Raw genomic sequence first — 11,976 nt, forward strand, 5'->3', positions numbered from 1 at the left:
TACGTTAGCTCTAGCAGTGATGCTCAGTTCCATCTGTCATTGCTTTAACAAACAGGGGTGGCATTGGGACAGTGCATCTTGCCAGTATGTTACCTAGATGCTGTGTTGGATCTGGAAGAACTATTCTGGAGGATGCCTGTGTTTTACCGACTTCTAAAATCCAAACAAATTGCCGGGTCATCCTCAGCCTCCTGTCAGTAACTGTTTGTATTTTTTGAGTCAGTACTTGCAGCTAACAAATATGACTATAACATGCTATATTACAGATATATTCATGATTCATCATCATTCATCTGTTTTGTTGTCTGAGTTACTGTAGGCAGCACATGAGTCCTTGTGACTAGGCCTTCTGAAGATATCAAGATAACAGCTTTCCAAGTCTGCAGCTTTTGGTACATAGCCTACTCTGCAAAGCACTCAAAACATTCTGGGACAGTAACAGTTCCTCTGACCCTGTTCCGCCATTAAAAAAGGTTCATGAACACAGCTGCCAGTTTGCAAAGACCTCGTAGACCTGCAGGGTGTGAATCACTCCGTCTATAATCTCCAGCCAAATCGAATTTGTTATCATGCTGCTTTTTTCCCACATTCATCAAGATCGGGACGGTAATAGGTTGGACGTTACTAAACCTGGAGTCTGGACACAAGGTGGTCTTTGATGCTATGCGACTTGAGTTTGACCCTAAATGTGAAATGAAGTGTCGGTTTCTCCTTAAGAAAGGGAAAGATAAGTGGCATGCAGGCCGATGTTGTACTAACTTCACCTTAAGTCTAAGGCTGCGCAATTCTGATCTTTTGCCCAATTATTGGCAAAGGATCTGGGCTTCGTTTCCTAGAGCGTTCGTAGCGTTAAAATCATAATTAAAATGTATCTTTAGTAGCCAAGCTGTTTCCTAGAGCCTTCACGAGTAACGTGTCTCTTAAAAACTTTTGCACATCTACGAGTGATCCAGACCACTCGCAGAGCAACCAAAGGGCATCGCTAGATGCTTTTTTTTGCCCTTTCTTCACAGAAGATCTCCGCTAAACATAGAGTCAAAATGTTTAGGCCACGTATCTGTCTGACTATGTGACTGCTGATAACTTTAGAATGAAGTTGACTACAAATACAAAGTATTTGCAATTGTTAAAAAACAAATGAAGGTTAAAATTATGCTTGAAATTAAAACCCAGATGACTGCATTAATAGATACATAGGCTACATGGGTCTATATAGACTATTTCAATCATATTGAAATCAATTTCATGTTCAATCAATTGAGTTACATTTTTTACTTAGTAGGCTACTGTCAGTAACATTTTTGCCTCAGTGTGTTTCATGGTGTAACAACATGTGCTCAATGATGTGCCCAATCTGTGATTTAGTTCATTATTATTATTATATAAGCATAATAAGCCGTCTCAATAGCCTATTTGCAGACATAGGTGGTAATATCTCTCTAGGAGTAGATCTGTCATCAATATAGTGGAATAATTTTAATGTTAAGGTAAAACGTGAATAGAGAAATCTGATCAGAGAGCAGTGCTGCTTTTCTTTTGATCCTACCAGTCAAAGGTTTGGACACAGCTACTCATTCAAGGGATTTTCTTTATTTTTACTATTTTCTACATTTTAGAATAATAGTGAAAACATCAAAACTATGAAATAACGCACATGGAATCATGTAGTAACCAAAAAAGTGTTAAACAAATCAAAACATATTTTATATTTGAGATTCTTCAAAGTAGCCCCCTTTGCCTTGATGACAGCTTTGCATACTCTTGGCCAACCAGCTTCATGAGGTAGTCACCTGGAATGCATTGCTAAAAATTAATTTGTGGAATTTCTTACCTTCTTAATGCGTTTGAGCCAATCAGTTGTGTTGGGACAAGGTAGGGGTGGTAAATAGAAGATAGCCCTATTTGGTAAAAGACCAAGTCCATAATATGGCAAGAACAGCTCAAATAAGCAAAGGGAAATGACAGTCCATCATTACTTTAAGACATGAAGGTCAGTCAATGCAGAACATTTCAAGAACTTTGAAAGCTTCTTCAAGTGCAGTCGCAAAACCATCAATCGCTATGATGAAACTGGCTGTCATGAGGACCGCCACAGGAAATGAAGACCCAGAGAAACATCTGCTGCACCTATTCCCCCTCAGGAGACTGAAAAGATTTGGCATGGGTCCTCAGATCCTCAAAAGGTTCTACAGCTGCACCGTCGAGAGCATCCTGACTGGTTGCATCACTGCCTGGTATGGCAACTGCTCGGCCTCCGACCGCAAGGCACTACAGAGTGTAGTGCGAACGGCCCAGTACATCACTGGGGCCAAGCTTCCTGCCATCCAGGACCTCTATACTAGGCGGTGTTAGAGGAAGGCCCTAAAAATTGTCAAAGACTCTAGCCACCCTCACCCCCTCTTTACACCACTGCTACTCTCTGTTGTCATGTATGCATAGTCACTTAAATAACTCTACCTGCATGTACATACTACCTCAAATAACCGGTGTCCGCTCACATTGACTCTGTATTGGTACCCCCCTGTATATAGCCTCGCTATTGTTATTTCACTGCTGCTCTTTAATTACTTCTTACTTTTATCTCTTATTCTTATCTGTATTTTTTTAAACTTCATTGTTGGTTAGGGGCTCGTAAGTAAGCATTTCACTGTAAAGTCTACACCTGTTGTATCCAGCACACGTGACTAATAAAATGTGATTTGATTTGATTTGCAGCGGATAAGTTCATTTGAGTTACCAGCCTCAGAAATTGCTGCCCAAATAAATGCTTCACAGAGTTCAAGTAACAAGTAACAGACACATATCAATATCAACTGTTGAGAGGAGACTGTGGGAATCAAGCCTTCATGGTTGAATTTCTGCAAAGAAACCACTACTAAAGGACACTAATAATAAGAAGAGACTTGCTTGGTCCAGGAAACATGAGCAATGGACATTAGACCTGTGGACGCAGAGTAGATCAAATCAAATTTATTTCAAATCAAATCAAATTTATTTATTTATATAGCCCTTCGTATATCAGCTGAAATCTCAAAGTGCTGTACAGAAACACAGCCTAAAACCCCAAACAGCAAGCAATGCATGTTAAAGAAGCACGGTGGCTAGGAAAAACTCCCTAGGAAAAACACCCTAGAAAGGCCAGATGAACGGATGATCTCTGCATGTGTGGTTCCCACCGTGAAGCATGGAGGCGGAGGTGTGATGGTGTGGGGGGTGCTTTGCTCGTGAGAATGTCTGTGATTTATTTAGAATTCAAAGCACACTTAACCAGCATTGTTACCACAACATTCTGCAGCGATACGCCATCCCATCTGGTTTGCGTTTAGTGGGACTATCTTTTATTTTTCTACAGGACAATGATCCAACACACCTCCAGGCTGAGTAAGGGCTATTTGATCAAGAAGGAAAGTGATGGAGTGCTGCATCAGATAACCTGTCCTCCACAATCACCCGACCTCAACCCAATTGAGATGGTCTGAGATGAGAAGGACTGCAGAGTGAAGGAAAAGCAGCCAACAAGTTCTCAGCACATGTGGGAACTCCTTCAAGAATGTTGGAAAAGCATTCCAGGTGGCTTCCTCATGAAGCTGGTTGAGAGAATGCAAAGCTATCATCAAGGCAAAGCGTGGCTACTTTTAAGAATCTAAAATATGTTTTGATTTGTTTGACACTTTTTTGGTTACTACACGATTCCATATGTGTTATTTCATAGCTTTCATGTCTTCACTATTATTCTACAATGTAGAAAATTGTAAAAATAAAGAAAAAAACATTGAATGAGTAGGTGTGTCCAAACTTTTGACGGGTACTGTATGTATCAACACATGGTCTAAACGAAGCACTTAGCGAATGTTCTCTCTACGTGTTCATTCGGGAGTCATTTTTTTCCTAACTTCGCTCATAAATAACGATGCATCTGGTAGAACCATCGCAGTGGTTAAGTTTCATTGCAACTGGGAAACAAGGCCCTGATCTGATTGGTTAAAAAAACAATTACTGAAAAAAAGATACAGACTTTCTCTTTTTCTGACTACTAACTATTTCAGGTGTAAGCACCAACTACTGACTATTTCAGATGTAAGTACCAACTACTGACTATTTCAGGTGAACACACCAACTACTGACTATTTCAGGTGTACGCACCAACTACTGACTATTTCAGATGTATGCAGCAACCACTGACTATTTCAGATGTAAGAACCAACTACTGACTATTTCAGATGTAGGCACCAACTACTGACTATTTCAGATGTAGGGACCAACTACTGACTATTTCAGGTGTACGCACCAACTACTGACTATTTCAGATGTACGCACCAACTACTGACTATTTCAGATGTACGCACCAACTACTGACTATTTCAGATGTAGGCACCAACTACTGACTATTTCAGATGTAAGCACCAACTACTGACTATTTCAGATGTACACACCAACTACTGACTATTTCAGATGTACGCACCAACTACTGACTATTTCAGATGTACGCACCAACTACTATTTCAGATGTACGCACCAACTACTGACTATTTCAGATGTACGCACGAACTACTGACTATTTCAGATGTAAGCACCAACTACTGACTATTTCAGATGTAGACACCAACTACTGACTATTTCAGGTGTACACACCAACTACTGACTATTTCAGGTGTAGGCTCCAACGACTGACTATTTCAGATGTAAGCACCAACTACTGCCTATTTCAGATGTAAGCACCACCTACTGACTATTTCAGGTGTAAGCACCAACTACTGACTATTTCAAGGTGTACGCACCAACTACTGACTATTTCAGGTGTACGCACCAACTACTGACTATTTCAGATGTACACTACTGCCTATTTCAGGTGTAAGCACCAACTACTGCCTATTTCAGATGTATGCACCAACTACTGACTATTTCAGATGTAAGCACCAACTACTGCCTATTTCAGGTCTACACACCAACTACTGACTATTTCAGGTGTAGGCTCCAACGACTGACTATTTCCGATGTAAGCACCAACTACGGACTATTTCAGGTGTACACACCAACTACTGCCTATTTCAGGTGTAGACACCAACTACTGACTATTTCAGGTGTAGGCTCCAACTGCTGACTATTTCAGATGTAGACACCAACTACTGACTATTTCAGATGTAAGCACCAACTACTGACTATTTCAGATGTAAGCACCAACTACTGACTATTTCAGGTGTACACACCAACTACTGACTATTTCAGATGTACACTACTGCCTATTTCAGATGTAAGCACCAACTACTGCCTATTTCAGGTGTAAGCACCAACTACTGACTATTTCAGATGTAGACACCAACTACTGACTATTTCAGATGTAAGAACCAACTACTGACTATTTCAGATGTAAGCACCAACTACTGACTATTTCAGATGTAGGGACCAACTACTGACTATTTCAGGTGTACACACCAACTACTGACTATTTCAGATGTAAGCACCAACTACTGACTAGTTCAGATGTAAGCACCAACTACTGACTATTTCAGGTGTATGCACCAACTACTGCCTATTTCAGGTGTAAGCACCAACTACTGACTATTTCAGATGTAAGCACCAACTACTGATTATTTCAGATGTAAGCACCAACCACTGACTATTTCAGATGTAAGCACCAACTACTGACTATTTCAGATGTAAGCACCAACTACTGACTATTTCAGATGTAAGCACCAACTACTGACTATTTCAGATGTAAGCACCAACTACTGACTATTTCAGATGTAAGCACCAACTACTGACTATTTCAGATGTAAGCACCAACTACTGACTATTTCAGATGTAAGCACCAACTACTGCCTATTTCAGGTGTAAGCACCAACTACTGACTATTTCAGGTGTACGCACCAACTACTGACTATTTCAGATGTAAGCACCAACTACTGCCTATTTCAGATGTAAGCACCAACTACTGACTATTTCAGGTGTACGCACCAACTACTGCCTATTTCAGGTGTACACACCAACTACTGACTATTTCAGGTGTACGCACCAACTACTGACTAGTTCAGGTGTAGACACCAACTACTGACTATTTCAGATGTAGACACCAACTACTGACTATTTCAGATGTAAGCACCAACTACTGCCTATTTCAGGTGTAAGCACCAACTACTGACTATTTCAGATGTAGACACCAACTACTGACTATTTCAGATGTAGACACCAACTACTGACTATTTCAGATGTAAGCACCAACTACTGACTATTTCAGATGTAGACACCAATTACTGACTATTTCAGATGTAGACACCAACTACTGACTATTGCAGATGTTTATTTTTTATCCCCATCAGGGACTGATTTGTAAAACACATGGAAGCAGTAGCCTACTTTTCTCTCCACACTTGTCAGTTAAATATGTTGCTTCTGTTTTCCCCAAGGACACCAAGACTCTTAGCATCCATCAGGATCACCATGCAGTAACATCTAACTGATATTTTAGCGCGTTGAAATAATTGTAGAGCTGATTAACCAAAAGCTCATTTGAATTTCCCTCTTGCACAAATTCTCTAATTTGGTTCTCAGTTGAAAGAGTGCATTCAAATATTTCTCTGCTTTGAATTATAAACGTGGGCCCTGCCTGCACTCTATGGCGCTTACAGTTTGACTCCTTAACTGCACCCTTTCAAAAGCCCGCTTTTTGATTTATTTTGATAGTGTGATTAATTCATGCTTTTTTTATCAGAGTTTAACTTCTGTTGACTTTCTAATTGCCTCTCCAAGCAGGGAGGGGTCCTTTTTCTTCATAACTCTTTTGACAACAAACACAGGCTGTTTTGGCCAGGAAAGCAACTGATTGTGTTTGTATGTGCCTGTGCCTTATCCCAAACCTTAACACTTACCTTAACCAATCAGAATGAATGCCTAAACTTAACCGTAAAAATGTGAGATATTGTTGGGGGGGCTGGCCTGACAAAGAGAGAGAGCAGAGCACAGTCCACAAACAAGCCTGAACGGGGCAGGTGGAGAGAGTTGCCAATGTAGCCCTTTAGATGAGGGGCTTGGTTGACTGTAAGAAGCTCCACAAAGACAGAGGGAGGAGAAGAAATGAGAGGAGGAGGAGGTGGAGGAGGAGGAAGAGGAGGATAGAGCATGGAGAGTACCTGTGATCAGATCAGTTGGCTATAGGGATGGGTGTCTCTGTAGCTCCTGAAAGGGCCCAGCCTCCATTATGAGGCCCAACATCAAGGGGTTAAAAAAAGACAGAAGAGAATAAACAAGAAGCTTGTCTGTATTCTCTGTTTAGGAACAGAAGGCCAGACCGGCTTGTCTGTATTCTCTTTTTAGTAACAGAGGGCCACACCGGCTTGTCTGTATTCTCTGTTTAGTAACAGAAGGCCACACCGGCTTGTCTGTATTCTCTGTTTAGGAACAGAAGGCCAGACCGGCTTGTCTGTATTCTCTGTTTAGTAACAGAGGGCCACACGGGCTTGTCTGTATTCTCTGTTTAGGAACAGAGGGCCACACCGGCTTGTCTGTATTCTCTGTTTAGTAACAGAGGACCACACGGGCTTATCTGTATTCTCTGTTTAGTAACAGAGGGCCACACGGGCTTATCTGTATTCTCTGTTTAGTTCATGTAGGGAGGCTTGTATATATTCTCTGTTTAGTTCATGTAGGGAGGCTCTAATAAAAAAAACACCATGTGCCAACTGAGAGCCTACAATTAACAGATCAGGGTGATAAAGAGGTTGCATGGCTGCGAGGCAAGGCCCCCCCCCCCAGGCACCCCCCATAGGCCCCGAGGCTCCGTAGGCAGAGGGGAGTGGGCTCAGCACCGCTGATGAGGAGGCCAGATAATCTCCCCTTCTCCCCTCTCTCCTCCCCTCACACTTGTCTCCCCCCCACAACCTATGTCCTGAAGCACCTTCAGCAAATACCTGCTCAATATTCTAGTACAGAGGGTATAGGGGGAGGGAGGGGGTGGGGGGCATGTGGCGCGTCTGCAGAGGGGAGATACACAAAAGCTGAGCGAAACAAAACCCGGAACATCTGCTAAAGCGATTGCGGGTAAATATGTTTGACAATTATTGTTTACAGTGACAGTGGTAACAGTTCACAAAATCAAACCCCATTTCTATTTGCAATGAAGCAGATGGGCCTACAGCAATCCATTCACGGGCTGTCAGGAGCTTCATTTCGAAGTTACTTTTATGTCTTTGCTTTGCCATTGCTCAAACGAAGCGTTATTATTTGGGCTAATGATCGTTATCCATTTGCTAGGTCTCAGTGAAGATACCCAGTGTTCATTGTGTCGTTTTGTATTAGCTTTTCAAGGTTCTCTCACTGCAAGTGTTTACAGTGGAATGGTGATTCCTTCCTTGAATCTGTGACTGTTTATCTAGGCACACATTCTGTTATATTTTTTAGGGTGGAATCTGTTTCACTTGAAAGCCCATCTCTGCAAAGACAATGATTTTTCTGTTTGTTTTGGATGCAAAAGGAGTAGTAGCCTCCACGTTAGGGGCATTTGGGTTGGTAACTTGTGAGTAATTTGATCAACAACACAAATTATTAATAGCAACTGCTTGTCATTCATCCTCCCACAGTGTTTCTCCTGCTATCTAGTCTGCTTCAACACTACACACCAAGGTACCAGCGATTATATGCACGCAAAGCACTCAGTTTGAATACCACGTGCAAAACCACAGTCCATAATCCAATAAATAGCAGTGGTTTTGAAAGTAGGGTGGTGGTGTCATGGGGGCTTTTACGTCTCAGTATTTATCGATGTGACGGGAAGGGCAGGAAGAGGTGAGCGGCGTACACACATGAAGATGAACACATTATCTACCGTTACCGCTTGTCACTGTTCCTCCCCAACACTGTACATTCTAATGATGTTCAATCAAAATGTGTTGAGGCATAATTAACCCCGGTCTCCCGTTGCTCTAATTGACGCTTATTAGAGGGCCCGTGTGATTCCATGACAAACACAAAGTAGAGGGAGAGAGAGAGATGGGAGAGAAAGAGACCTGGGGAGAGAGGGAGAGAGAGAGGGGAGAGAGAGACCTGGGGAGAGAGGGAGAGAGATGGGAGAGAGAGAGGGGAGAGAGAGACCTGGGGAGAGAGGGAGAGAGAGAGGGGAGAGAGAGACCTGGGGAGAGAGGGAGAGAGAGAGGGGAGAGAGAGACCTGGGGAGAGAGGGAGAGAGAGAGGGGAGAGAGAGACCTGGGGAGAGAGAAGGAGAGAGAGAGAGAGAGAGAGAGAGAGAGAGTGAGAGATGGGAAAGAGAGACCTGGGAAGAGAGAGGGAGAGCGAGAGAGAGAGAGAGAGAGAGAGAGTGAGAGATGGGAAAGAGAGACCTGGGAAGAGAGAGGGAGAGAGAAGGAGAGAGAGAGAGAGAGAGAGAGAGTGAGAGATGGGAAAGAGAGACCTGGGAAGAGAGAGGGAGAGCGAGAAGGAGGAAAGAGTGCTCTGATTGGTAAGCAACGTTCGGGAGCGATGTATACCGGGGTAACCAACACTTAATTATCAATGAGGTTTTAGCAACACTTTGAGAACCCCAGGGCACTATTTCCTCACAGTAATAGTAATGGGCTCTTTTAATGGAACTTGTGTTAAACACAGTGCTGCCGCTCGCTAGCTGCTTGTGTTTTGTCCCCACCAGTTGAAGCTGCCATGATCATTTGGGTGATTAGAAGGAGCGGAGGCTCATTTTGATCATTTCGACGCCATGACTTTTGAAAGTGGCTGAAGGCCGTGGTGGTGGCATGAGATACGCGGCTGCCGTGTGACGAGAGGAGTGACGGTCAGTGTTTCGTCACTGTGACTTTATCTAGGGTCATTGGTTAAGTCAAGGCTCAAGGAGTAGTTTGACTGCTGTCAGACACTGCCTATGTGGTGTTGAATTTATATTATGCTAATGAGACAAGCATTTTAACTTCTGTATCCTGTTCAAAACATGCATTTTCACCTCTAGTTGCATGTACCACCAACAGTTTGAAACCTCTCTAACTAACTGACTGACAGACTAGTCCACCATTCCCATTCACATCATCAGTACTTCCTGGTTTAGCTAGCCAACATCACACCACCATCCCCACTCAGCTCCTTTCACCACTCAATACCTCCCAGTAGATAAAGCTTGTTGTGACTGATCTTGCACACATACAGCCCACCTCACACTTTGAGCATTGTAGCGATGCGGGCTCGGGAATGAGCCGTATCCAGCCTCTCATTTAGGGCACAATGCTGGAGGTGTGGGCTCGGGCCAGAGCTGAATGGGCTAGAGATGCATGGGCTGGGGATGGGGCTGAAGCTGGGTATGCGGCTGGTGACAAGGCACGGGCCTCCCAGGGCCAGGCGAGGCCCAATTTACCCACTTTGCTGGGGACCCTGTCATGAGGCTCCTGGGTGAGTTCGAGGGAATCAGGGAAACCCTCCTCCTTCAACGCTAGCTGTTGTGATCTGGGTTAGCACATGCTAATCAGCCGGAATGGGATGATAAGTGTGTGATGACACAGCTATAGAGCTCCTTCTCCTCTCACTGCCTGGCTGTGTCAAAGACACGATGATGTCTCGATGGCCATGACATTTCAATGTCAATGGGCAGGCTAAGTTGGATTTATTGTGCAAGATCGACTGAGACGTCAACAATTGTTTGTAAAGTTTATTAGGTAGGTGTGATTTAGTCATAGAGCATAGGGCAGGAAACCTTCAAACAGGACACAGAAAATAACACCCAATGATAAATCACAATTTTCACACATCCAATTTGATGAATAATTGTGAAGACCCTTTTTGTTTGGATGGTAAATCTTATGTTTTCATAGTAACTTCATTAGGCTTCAAGTAATGTTCAATGTTTCATACCAAATAGTATTGACACGCTGTTCCACCATCTAAAGAATGGGAAAATCAAAGTTCTGTGTTTTGACCCAAAAAAGTATCCGCCATTTTTAAAATGGCCTCTCACTTTTGAATCGGTTGTCAGGGAACTCTGACTGTCCCACAGTCAGTCAGACTAGCAGGAGGGAGGAAGAAATACTTCTGACAATTCACTGGCATGAAAGCCAGCCCCTCAAGCTAACAAATTCAGAGAGAAAATTACAGTTTTGCACATTTGTGTCAATATGCATGTCAAAAGGTAATTGTTGGAAATTGTTCTGCAACGTCAAGTCCTGTTGGAAGTGTTTAGCCTGTGGTTAGATCTCACTGTTTCTTCTTACACTCAAGAGGTCGAAGCAATCTCCCCTCCTGTATAAGTTTCCTCTAGTAAGATAATAATGTAGCAATTCGTCATAAACAGTTATTACACATTATCAACCCCTTTCCCAGATACTGAAAATGATAATGAAATTTGAAATATAAACACAACATGAAACAATTTCAACGATTTTATTGAGTTACAGTTCATATAAGGAAGTCAGTCAATTGAAATAAACTCATTAGGCCCTAATCTATGGATTTTACTCACTACTGGGCAGGGTTCGCAGCCATGGGAGCCAGGCCCTGCCAATCAGAATACGTTTTTCCCCACAAAAGGGCTTTATTACAGACAGAAATACTCAGTTTCATCAGCTGTCTGGGTGGCTGGTCTCAGATGATCGCGCAGGTGAAGAAGCCAGATGTGGAGGTCCTGGTCTGGTGTGGTTACACCTGGTCTGCGGTTGTGAGGCCGGTTGGACGTACTGCCAAATTCTCTAAAACAACGTTGGAGGCGGCTTATGGTAGAAAAATTAACATTAAATTATCTGGCAACAGCTCTGTTGGACATTCCTGCATTCAGCATGCCAATTGCTCGCTCCCTCAAAACTTGAGACATCTGTCGCACTGTGTTGTGTGACAAAACTGCATATTTTAGAGTGGCCTTTTATTGTCCCCAGCACAAAGTGCACCTGTGTAATGATCATGCTGTATAATTAGCTTCCTGATATGCCACACCTGTCAGGTGGATGGATTTTCTTGGCAAAGTAGAAATGCTCACTCACAGGGATGTCAACAAAATGT

The sequence above is a fragment of the Salmo trutta genome, unplaced genomic scaffold, assembly GCF_901001165.1.
Source record: "Salmo trutta unplaced genomic scaffold, fSalTru1.1, whole genome shotgun sequence".
In the NCBI taxonomy this organism is placed as follows: Eukaryota; Metazoa; Chordata; class Actinopteri; order Salmoniformes; family Salmonidae; genus Salmo; species Salmo trutta.